This window comes from Dendrobates tinctorius, unplaced genomic scaffold (assembly GCF_039654945.1).
Source record: "Dendrobates tinctorius isolate UK_male_01 unplaced genomic scaffold, ASM3965494v1 ptg000175l, whole genome shotgun sequence".
Classification (NCBI taxonomy): domain Eukaryota; kingdom Metazoa; phylum Chordata; class Amphibia; order Anura; family Dendrobatidae; genus Dendrobates; species Dendrobates tinctorius.
Window position 1 is genome coordinate 5750100 of NW_027361842.1, and position 12070 is coordinate 5762169.

The window sequence follows — 12070 nt, forward strand, 5'->3', positions numbered from 1 at the left end:
GTAGCAGCTGCAGAGCGCTCTCCTGTGTCTGGGGCAGCCATGTAGCAGAGCTGTGTGTGTCAGGTAGCAGCTGCAGAGCGCTCTCCTGTGTCTGGGGCAGCCATGTAGCAGTGCTGTGTGTGTGTCAGGTAGCAGCTGCAGAGCGCTCTCCTGTGTCTGGGGCAGCCATGTAGCAGAGCTGTGTGTGTCAGATAGCAGCTGCAGAGCGCTCTCCTGTGTTTGGACCAGTCATGTAGCAGGGCTGTGTGTGTCAGGTAGCAGCTGCAGAGCTCTCTCCTGTGTCTGGGGCAGGCATGTAGCAGAGCTGTGTTTGTCAGATAGTAGCCACAGAGTGCTCTGTGTCTGGGCCAGGCATGTAGCAGAGCTGTGTGTGTCAGGTAGCAGCTGCAGAGCTCGCTCCTGTGTCTAGACCAGGCATGTAGCAGAGCTGTGTGTGTCAGGTAGCAGCTGCAGAGCTCGCTCCTGTGTCTAAGGCCGGTTTCACATTTGCGCTTTATAGCGCAGCGAAGGCCTGCGCACGGCAGCCGCTAAGCCCCGCCCCCTCCCGACTCCCTGCCCGCCCCATCCGGTCATCGCCGCCTACTAGCGCACATGGACGCTTGCGATCTGCGCACCCTATCTTTAGCATAGGGTGCGCAGATCGTGCGCTTCAAAAGTGCGCAGCGCACGGCAAAATCCTGCTAGCGCACGGCCAGCGCACGATCTGCGCACCCTATGCTAAAGATAGGGTGCGCAGATCGCAAGCGTCCATGTGCGCTAGTAGGCGGCGATGACCGGATGGGGCGGGCAGGGAGTCGGGAGGGGGCGGGGCTTAGCGGCTGCCATGTGCAGGCCGTCGCTGCGCTATAAAGTGCAAATGTGAAACCGGCCTAAGTCAGGCATGTAGCAGAGCTGTGTGTGTGGCATGTCCACATAGAAGGTCCCAAACAGTTCTAGCCTGAGGGATGGGAGTGGCAGTGATGAAAAAATGTGCTGACCTTTGCTGTAGGCTCTGAGCTGGGTGTATACACAAGTTCTAGCTGGTGTAGTTCTCTGCAATCTACCCTTAAAGGACTATATTCAACTCTGAAAGTTATCCCCTATTTGTGGTGTAGGAAATAAGTTCCTGATCAATGGGGATGCGATCACTTCTGATCTTGAGACCCTGGGCTGGATGGAGCAGTGTGAATCAATCGCACTTCTGCTCCATTGTGTATTTCCACCAAACAAAAAATAAATCTGGATAAAAATCATCTCAGTATGGTGATTTCTTAAAGGGACTCTGTCAGCCAGGGTCGGACTGGGGTGTCTCGGCCCACAGGGAGGATGGACTCTAGGGGCCCACCCTACAGCTATATGCAAATATCTGTAAGCAGTTATCCCCATTATAGTGGAGCATCGGCTGTAAAACACAGGCGGCTCCTGCACATTTACTGTGCACCCCCATAACTGGATATACAATTCTGGTAGTTTACATTAAAGGGTTTCTTTGGTTGAAACAAGTTATCACTAGAGATGAGCGACTTTGCCTCTGGGAGGGTAGAGTCGGGCTTCGGACCACCCGACTTTACCAAACTTCGAGTCGAACGAAATCGGCCGACTATCGGCAAAAGTCAAGGTCCGACCGAAACCCGACCCCAATGCAAGTCAATGGGGAATAAAAGTCGGCAGGGAGTGGAGGACAGGAAACACACCTACAGTGCTCATTTCAATGCCAACAACATCAATTCTTATTACTTAAGCTTGTCAACCTTAATTTACTTTATAATAATACTTAGGCATTGAAAACTGGGGGTTATTTGGCTAAAGTTGTGGGGAGGGGGACAGCCCAGTTAGGCAGGTGGAAAAACTGGCATTTGTTGAGGTGTAGGCTGGACGTTCAGCAGCTGCAAATGGAGGAATTGGAGAAGTCGGAGGAAGAGGAGGACAAAGCGAGCCATTTTGCTGGCAACCTATGTGTCATCAGGGGAAGGTGGTACAAAATCCTTTGCAACTCATGCATGGTTCATTTTAATGAAGGTGAGATCACCTACATTTTGGGTCGACAGCCAGGTCCTTCTTTCTGTCAGGATTGATCCAATAGCACTGAAGACTTTCTGATAGCACACTAGCAGCAAGGCAAGCGAGCTCCTGCAAGGCATATTGTGCCAATTCAGGCCAGGTGTCCAGTTTACAGGCCCAGTAGTCAAAGGGGAATGAACTGTGAGGGAGAACATCGATAGGAGAGGAGAGGTAATTTTGAACCATAGTTGACAACTGCTGTCTCCTGTCTGTTGCAATCGATTCAGTACTACCAGTCGTGTGAGCGGTACTCAAGAAATCAGTCCACAACATGGTCATGAAACCCCTGTCTCCAACGCCACTTAGGTTCTGTGCACCACAAACACCTCTTCCATTTTGCCCACTACGGCTCGTGAGAGAACGTGCACCGCTGCTGTGTGCTGGGAATGCCTCAAACAAACGGTTTACCAGAGTTGCTTGTTTGTTTGCCAATATTAGCTCTAGGTTCTCCTGTGGCATGATGTTCTATAATTTGCCTTTATAGCGTGCATCGAGGATGCTGGCCAACCAGTAGTCATCATCCTTCATAATTCTGACAATGCGGGGGTCCCTTTTTAGGATCCGCAAGAGATAATCACACATGTGGGCCAATGTTCCAGGTGTCAATGATGCACTGACAGTGGTGGGTGGAGGAGCACTTTCTGGCAAATCCATATGCCTCCAGTCACGCACAAACCCTGTACCTGACCTTGGCAAGCCAACATTTTCTCTTGCCCCCTGAGAAGCATCCTCCTCCCCAAGATAATTATCCCACTCATCCTTCTCTTCCTCTTCTTCCTCCACCTTGTCCAGGACAGTTCCCTGAGCAGACAATGCCTGATTGTCATCAAGAGTTCCCTCCTCCTCTTCCTCATCATCCTCCGCTGCAGACGCCTGCTCCTTAATGTGCGTCATAGTTTGCATGAGCAGACGCATAAGTGGGATGCTCATGCTTATGATGGCGTCGTCTGCGCTTACCAGCCGTGTGCATTCCTCAAAACACTAAAGGACTTTACAGAGGTGTTTCAGCTTCGACCACTGCACACCCAACAACTCGATGTCTGCCCTCAAACTGCCTGCCCGTGTATCCTCCCACAAATGCATTACAGCCTGCCTCTGTTTGCACAGCCTCTCAACCATGTGCATGGTGGAGTTACACCTTGTTGCAACGTCTATGATTAGGCGGTGCTTGGGGACGTGGAGCGATCGCTGCAGCCTCTGCATACGACTGGAGTCTACGGGCGAGCGATGGATGTGCGAGCACAGTCTTCGCACCTTATGGAGCAGGGCTGGTAACTCCGGATAATTATTTATGAAGCACTGCACCACCAGGTTCAAGGTGTGAGCCAGGCAAGGTATGTGTCTGAGTTTTGCCAGGGCTATGGCCGCCACAAAATTACGTTTGTTATCACTGACTACCTTGCCTGGCTCAAGATGTAGATTGCCCAGCCATGACTCAGTTTCTCGCTGCAAGTAGTCGGCCAGTACCGCCGCGGTGTGTCTGTTGTCGCCCAAAGACATCATCTTTAAAACAGCCTGCTGACGCTTACCACTAGCTGTTCGACAGTGGGACACCTCGTGTGCAACACTGGCAGCTGCGGATGGAGTGCTCGTGCGACTGCGCTCTGTCGACGAGCTTTCGCTTCTGGAGGAGGTGGAGTGTCGAACGCCTACAGCCAACTGTTGCCTATACCGTGGGCTAGGCAGCTCTGTCCCACTGCCGCTGTCCCCTGTGGAGCCTGCATCCACCACATTCACCCAGAGTGCAGTGATGAACACGTAACGGCCCTGGCCATGCCTACTGGCCCATGCATCTGTTGTAAGGTGCCCCTTTCCACTCACTGATTGAGTGCATGGACAATGCGGTCTTTCACGTTCAGGTGGAGGACAGGGATGGCTTTTCTAGAAAAGAAGTGCTGACTGGGTAGGTCATAGTGTGGGACAGCGTAGGCCATGAGCTTTTGGAACGCTGCGCTTTCAACCAAGCGGAAGGGCATCATCTCTAATGAGATCAGTTTGGCAATGTAGGCGTTCAAAGCCAGTGTACACGGATGAGAGGATGAGTACTTTCTTGTCCTACTCAGAGTCTCTGCTATGGTGAGCTGCACTTGAGAGCTGCATATGGTGGAACTAGCGGTGGACATGGCGGACTGAGAGGAGGTTGCTGATGGTTGTGATGGCCTAGATGCAGTCTTACGTTTGAAAAAAATTGTGATTCCCTGACTGCTTTGGCCTTGCGACGACACCTCAACATTTCTTGCTGGTGGTGTGCTAACCAGTGGGCTTACAGTGGGGGAAGCGATGTAGCGTTCCTGGCTACCTTCAGTCGGAGCAGGTGCACGTGTGCTACCTGAGGTTTTGTAGTCCGTCCACGCTTGCAAGTGCATTGTGTTTACATGTCTTAGCTTGCAACTGGTATTCAGATTTCGGAGATCTCTCCCTCGGCTAAAGGTCCTTCCGCACTTCTTACAGATAACCTTTGCCTCAGCAATAGGATTTTGGTCAAAAAAGTGCCACACTGCACTCTTCCTACTATGGGAAAAATTTTCAGGCCTTGCATGCTGTGCTAATTTGACCATCTGGCCAAGCTGTCCTGCAACTGATTTTGTTTTTTTAACACGTTTTTGGACTGCTACGGGCCTGCCAGATAACCGCAGCTGCGATGTTGATGCCTGCTGCGGATCCTCCTCCTCTTCTGAGCTATTGCCAGCGGCACCCTCTTCCCCCAATGGATGCCAATCCGGGTCAACAACTGGGTCATCCATCACCCCCTCTTCAATTTCATCTGCACCTTCCTCTGTGTCACCGTGTAAGGTGGTATAGTATGCAGGAAGGGGCACCCGAGTTTCATCAAGGTCAGAATCTGGCTCAGTAGACTATGAGGGCAATGCAGTGCTCTGGGTGTATGTACCAGCAGAATCATCTAGCACTGGCTGTGCATCAGTGCACTCCATGTCATATTCATCTTGGACTGGGGAATTCAGGATTTCACTTGATAACTTAGGCATAGTGTGTAAAAAAAGAGCTCCAGGGAGTAATCTGAAGTGTGGCTTGCTGCATCCTTCACTTTTGGTGGGGGTGAAGGACACAAAGAAAGGTGTTGTTCCTGACCAGGAGCCTGACGATGATGCAGGCTCAACACCTCCTGCCTTAGGTGCTATTGTGCTTTTGGCACTACCAGCAGATGCACAACCATCAGTACCGGCTGCCCCCCCGCCAACGTCCGCGGCCTCTTCCACCATACTTCCTCATGTTTGGGAAAATGTACCAAAAATACCAGCAGATATACAGTACTGTATGAGGAGCGTACAGCTGTATACGGTGTAGGGGAAAATTTAAATCTCCGTATATATTTCCGGAGTCACACACAGATAGTCAGCATGTATTTGTCCGTGATACCAGCCCGTACACGGTAGTGTGTGAGGAGTGTACAGCTCTGTACAGTGTGGGAAAAAACGAACGGTCGGTAACTGTGCAGAAAATAGAATAAAAGTATTAGTGCTGTGTAAAAAGCAGTCTGCACAGCAGAGTACACACACAGCAATACAGCTATCAGGCAGCCTAATGACCAGCTCTGCTGCACACAAAATCCTCCCCTGTCACTGCACAGTAACTGTACAGCACAATTGTTATCAGCACAAGCACATAAGAACTTCATCTTATATCTTTACAGCCCTAACTCTCTCCCTACTGTTAAGATCGGCAGAAGTAAAATGGAGGTCGGCGGTCAGGGCTTTTATAGACACTAAGACGCCCCCCAAAGCAAGCCAATCACTGCAATGCCCTTCTCTACGATGGTGGTGGACGCCTCACATGTCATCTCGTTTCCCACAGTGTACGTCCTTGCTCATTGGCTGAAAAAAAGGCACCTGGCATTCTGGGAAATCCGACTTTGGCGCTTGTTCTGCCGACCGCATGGCCGACTTCACGCTATGGTCGGGTTTCGGTCGGCGAAACCCGACTTTGGCATAAGTCGGCGACTTATGAATCTGGCCGACATGTTTCGCTCAACTTTAGTTATCAACGATCCATGGTCTCCACAGGACAGGTGATCACTTAGGTCTGACTATTAAAAACTGCACCGATCGGAAGAATGAGCAAGCTTTATCCCTGATAAGACACTTATCCTCCTTTTTAAAATGCTGCAGCAGATGGGATATCTGACCACAGCACCATTCATTCTCCTTGGGGCTTCCAGAAAAAAAACAATGAATGGATCAGTGGTGAAGTCGGACATGCCACTTCAGTCTAATGGGGATAAAAGTTCCACATTCTGCCGAATGGGTCCAAGTAGTCAGACCCTCACCAATCAATACGTTATCAGTTATCCTGTGGAGAGGTGATTACTTTTTTTCACAGGAGAAACCCTGTAAGTGCATTTCTGCTGCTGTGCTCCAAGAATCTAATATCTAATGGAAATAATCTAATTAATATCAGATAACAAATGACCTCCATACACAACACAATCCCCTGTACCAAGACCAATACTACCACATATAGGGAAGAAATACCACCACAACATTACCAGGCCACATAGTGACCGAATACTACTACATACAAGGGACAAATACAGCCACACCATGACCAGACCACATAGTGACCAAATACTACAATACTGATCATGAATACAAAACACAATACTAACAACACTGTTATTACCACCAGTGACAAACACAGGAGCTCTGTTTATAGTGTCTGTGTACAGGTAATACAGGTATCACCAGTGACATTGTACACAGGAGCTCTGTATATAGTGTCTGTGTACAGGTAATACAGAGATCACCAGTGACATACACAGGAACTCTTTACACAGTATATTGTGTATAGTGTGCGTGTACATGTAATACACTGACTCACCAGTAACGTCTGTAGTTGAAGTCCTTCATCTTCGCTTTTCTTCTTCATCCAGCACTGACCACCATCACCTCTTCCAGCCAGGACTCATCTCTTCCAGAAAGGAACACACATTCATCAATAGCTGATCTCTTCCAGAGCACATTGCCCACTTTTTCCCCGACTTCTACATCAGATGAAGAAAAAAAAATGGTGTAGTGCCGCCCTGCACAGTAACAGGACCCCCTATAGAAAACAGTTTCCTAAGAAGTAAATTATATTACAGTAGTAATAATGTCCCTAATTGGACCCTAAAGAAATTATGCTCCCCACTTGTCACCATAAACTAATATAGCATGTTCCTCATTCTAGCCCCCAAACAGTAATTAAGTTGCTTCCCCCGGCCCTCTTTATTTAATAATCTCACCCAGCCTGGCCCCCTTTATTTAATAATATGCCCCAGCTTGGACCCCTATGTCGCTTGTCCTTCCTGGCCCCCATATGTGCATACTGCCCCCCCCCATATATCCATCTTGGCTCCCAATATGTCTCTTGTCTTGGCCACCCCCCATATATCCATCCTGGCCCAAATATGCCCCTTTTCCTGGCCCCATATATCCATCCTGGTCACTTGTCATGGCCCCCTCATATATCCATCCTATTCCCCACATATATCTATCCTGATCCCTTGTCATGCCCCCCCCCCATGTGTCCATCCTGGTCCCTTGTACGGAACTCAGCACCATCCACAGAAGTGAAAAAAAACTTACCTGCCTGCGCTCCCGGTGTCCTCCTCCCCTACAGAACCAGTGCGCTTATGTACAAATGAATGGCGACCTAGCAGGCCGGCGGCTGATGCAAGTGCGCCCATCACAGGTGGCACATGACAGTGATGTCATATGCCAGGGAAATCACTGTCATATGCTGCCTGCGATGGGTGTGCGCACTCAAGTCAGCTGCCTTTTGCTGGGTCAGCGGCCTATTGCAAACAGGAAATACTTTTCAACTAAATGGGCATCTGAGGAAGCACATTCAGTTGACACTAGCGGGACCACTCTGTGTCCTGCTTGAGGGCCCGACAAATCCCCGGGGCCCACCAGAGAATTTCTGTGTCCCGGTGGGCCAGTCCTACCCTGGCTCTCTCCATTACAATGCCAAACGTGGCCGCTTACTGTGGTTTAGGCACAGCGGGGCTCAGAACGATGGGGCATTTGGATTTGGGAGTGCAGAATTGGGTGGATTTTATTTGAGGGGGTGGGAGTCAGGTCGTTTTTCCAGAGTCTTTGTTCTATCAGTAACATGGAAACCCCCTCTAGATCCAGTGACAGATGACTGACCTGAGTGGGGGGCTGGTTTTGTGCGGGATAAATTAGGGTTTTATTAGTAGATTATTTAGAATTGAGAGTCCTCAGTGGTTGATACCTTTTAATGGCTAACTGAAAAGATGGTAACACATTGCAAGCTTTCAAGACTATGCAGGTCTCTTCATCAGGCTAGACTAATGCAAAATATAAAGAATCACATATTTATACACAAGACAGCACAGAAAAAACTCAATAGATAAGACAAGTGATGTGAAGCGGAATAGTCATTATGGGAGAGAGATAAGCAGAAATATTGGAGCAGTTCATAGATAAGCAGTGTGAAGGTTTTATTGCCCTCTGATTTCCGGTCTGGTTCTGTGTTGTGATGACCCCAGAAGGTCTAAGGAGCAAATTCCTTAATTGATGTAAAAAGACATAAATCCATGCGACACATTAATACCTGCACTGAATGTGTCGAAAGTTTTCATAAATTTATACTCAGAGATTCTTCTGTCTCTCTGAGACTTGAAGTTACCTTTTAATACAAGTAATTTAATGTCCATAATGCTATGACCAGGGATACAAAAATGTTTTTCCACAGGTAGATCCATTCATTTTTCTCTTATTGTGTGGCGATGAGAATTCATCCTTGTTCTCAGTGTTTGCCCAGTCTCCCCCACATACAGACCTCCAGCTGGACATTTAGTACAAATAATTAAGTACACCACATTAGATGCATCTTTTTGCAGTAAAGGTTGTAATTTCCATGCAGCTCCCTTTAGCACCTCCAGATTTGGATTGTAGGTGACCACTAGAGGCACCCGGTTATTCTCTTCTTTAGCTTTGTAATGTAGCAGGTGATTCCTTGATATTCTGGTGGCCTGTTGTGAGTTCATTTTCCCCTTCACCGTCGATGTCTGATGAACTCCCTCTTCTGGTAAAGGAAGGTAGTGAGGCTGATTACCAAACACCTGATCTGGTAGATGATGACTGGGTAACAGGAACTTCTGACTGGATATAAGGCAGCCGACGCCCTTCTGAGTCGCTGGTGATTTCTCTGCTGGATTCTTGGAGACCAGTCTGATTCCTGCTTCCCAAAGATAAGTTTTTGCTCTGCTATTGAACTTATTAGTTTTGTTTTGTTTTCCTTGTTTTTTGGAGTTCAGCCATCCCCGGTCGGGGGTGTGCGGAGTTCCATTTTTGTCTCTGATCAGTTTGTCTCTTTGCTCTGTCTTCAGAATTTACCTGAGTGCTGATATAGTCTTTTTGAAGTCCTAGCGACTTCAGGGCCTGTTTTTCCTATCAGACGGTTGGGACATTTTTTGGTAGAGTTTTTTACGGATTGCAGACAGCAGCTTTTCTATCCTGTCCTTTTTAGTTAGCTTGGGCCCCATCGTTTGCTCAACCTATCTTTCTATCTGTGTTAGTGTTTTCATCTTGCTTCACCGTCATTATATGTTGGGGGCTGCCTATTGCTTTGGGGTCTGCTCTGGGGCAGTTTAGATTTCCCCTTTCTTTCTTTAGGCCTATTTAGTTCTCCGGCTGTGATCGAGGGGTCTATGGCATCGTAGGAACCCCCCACAGCTACTGTTAGTTGTTGTGGATAGGATCAGGGGTCTGCAATCCGATAGCTACCAACCTCTCCGGTTTTCTGGACTTAGCTTGTATTTTTGTTTTTCCTCCTTCGGTGACTCATTCATAACAGAATCACCAGCCATACCGCAGATCCTAGGGTACTCAATAGCAGGAAAGAATTGTAAAAAAAAAAAGAGTTTGCAGAATTTTTTTTTTTTGTTGTGTATATTTTTTCCTCTATGTCTCTGATGCCGTAGAGGGAATTTTTTTTTTCTTTCTCAATGGAGATGAAGCAATTGTCTGATCGTGTGGAGCAGCTCACTGCTGAAGTGCGGGGAATTTCCGCCTATCTTGCTCATTCTCATGCTGCTGAACCTGATGTGTTTTTTGGGGATCGGTCTAAATTTTTGAATTTTAAGAATAATTGTAAATTATTTTTTGCCTTGAAGCCTAACTCGTCGAGGAGCTCCGCGAAGCAGGTTAAAATTGTCATCTCTTTGCTGCGCGGCGATCCCCAGGATTGGGCGTTTTCTTTGAAACCTGATGATCCTATTCTTACTAATGTGAACGCATTTTGTCAAGCCTTGGGGTTGTTGTATGATGAACCTAATGCTATTGATCAGGCTGAAAAGGCCCTGTTGGCATTGAGCCAGGGTCGGGATTCTGCAAAGTTGTACTGTCAAAAATTCCGAAAGTGGGCGGTCCTTACTACCTGGAATGATGGTGCCTTGGCAGCTCTCTTTCGGAAGGGTTTGTCAGAAACCGTAAAAGATACTATGGTGGGATTTCCTATTCCCTCTGGTCTTGAAGATTCTGTCATTAGCCATTCAGGTTGATCGGCGTTAGCGTGAACGCAAAACCGCACGAGAGGTGTTGCCACCTGTTGAACAAATGTCTGAACCTATGCAATGTGATAGAGTTTTGTCTAGGGCGCAATGTCAGGAGTTCAGAAGGCGTAATAAGCTGTGTTTCTTCTGTGGTGATGCCTCGCATATTATTTCTGTCTGCCCTAAACGAGAGAAACGTTTTGCACACACATTTGCTGTGGGTGGTGTTCAACCTAAGTTTCTTCTGGCAATTAATCTGATCTGCTCCCTGTCCACATTTTCCGCTAAGGCTTTTGTGGATTCGGGAGCAGCTCTGAACCTGATGGACTTGGATTTTGCTAAACGTTGTGGATTTCCTATGACACCTCTGCGGACGCCTATCCCTTTGAGGGGTATTGATGCTACTCCTTTGGCGAAGAATCAACCTCAGTTTTGGACCCAGGTGGTAATGCGGGTCGCCCCAGACCATCAAGAAAATTGCAGATTATTGGTGTTGCATAATTTGCATGCATTGTTCTGGGGTTTCCCTGGTTGCAAATCCATAATCCAGTTTTGGATTGGAAATCTGTGTCTGTGGTGAGTTGGGGTTGTCGGTGTGCCCTTAGTGATGCTCCTGTTTTCTCCACCTCTCCCCAGTCGCATGATGTTCCTGACTATTTGGCTGATTGTTATTATGTATTTAGTGACAATGAGTCTGCGTCTTTTCCTCCTCATAGGAGTTATGACTGTGCAATTGAGCTGAGCCCTGGGTGTAAATTTCCCAAGGGTCGACTTTTCAATTTATCTGTACCCGAACACGAGGCTATGCGATCCTATATTAAGGAATCGTTAGAGAAGGGTCATATTAGACCATCCTCTTCACCCTTAGGTGCCGGGTTTTTTTTCGTGGCTAAGAAAGATGGGTCATTAAGGCCTTGTATTGACTATCGTTCCCTCAACAAAATTACTGTTAAATATCAGTATCCGTTACGCCTGATTTCTGATCTATTCTTCAGAGTTAAAGGTGCTTGCTGGTTTACAAAGCTTGACCTCGGGGGGGCGTATAATCTTATTCGCATTAAGCATGGGGATGAATGGAAGACGGCGTTTAATACTCCGGAGGGACATTTTGAGTACCTGGTGATGCCTTTTGGGCTCACTAATGCCCCTTCTGTCTTCCAGTGCTTCATGAATGATATTTTCCGAGACTTGGTGGATACATTTTTGATCATCTATCTGGATGATATTTTGATCTTTTCCAAGGATTGGGACTCTCATGTGGAACATGTTCGGACTGTGTTCCGGATTTTGAGGGAGAATTCCCTGTATGTCAAGGGATCGAAATGCCTTTTTGGTGTACAGAGGATTTCATTTTTGGGATTTATTTTGTCTCCGTCAACTATTGAAATGGACCCGGCCAAGGTACAGGCCATTTATGATTGGGTTCAGCCCACTTCTTTGAAGGCCCTCCAGAAGTTTTTGGGTTTTGCTAATTTTTATCGTAAATTTATAGCTAATATTTCTGGTATTGCC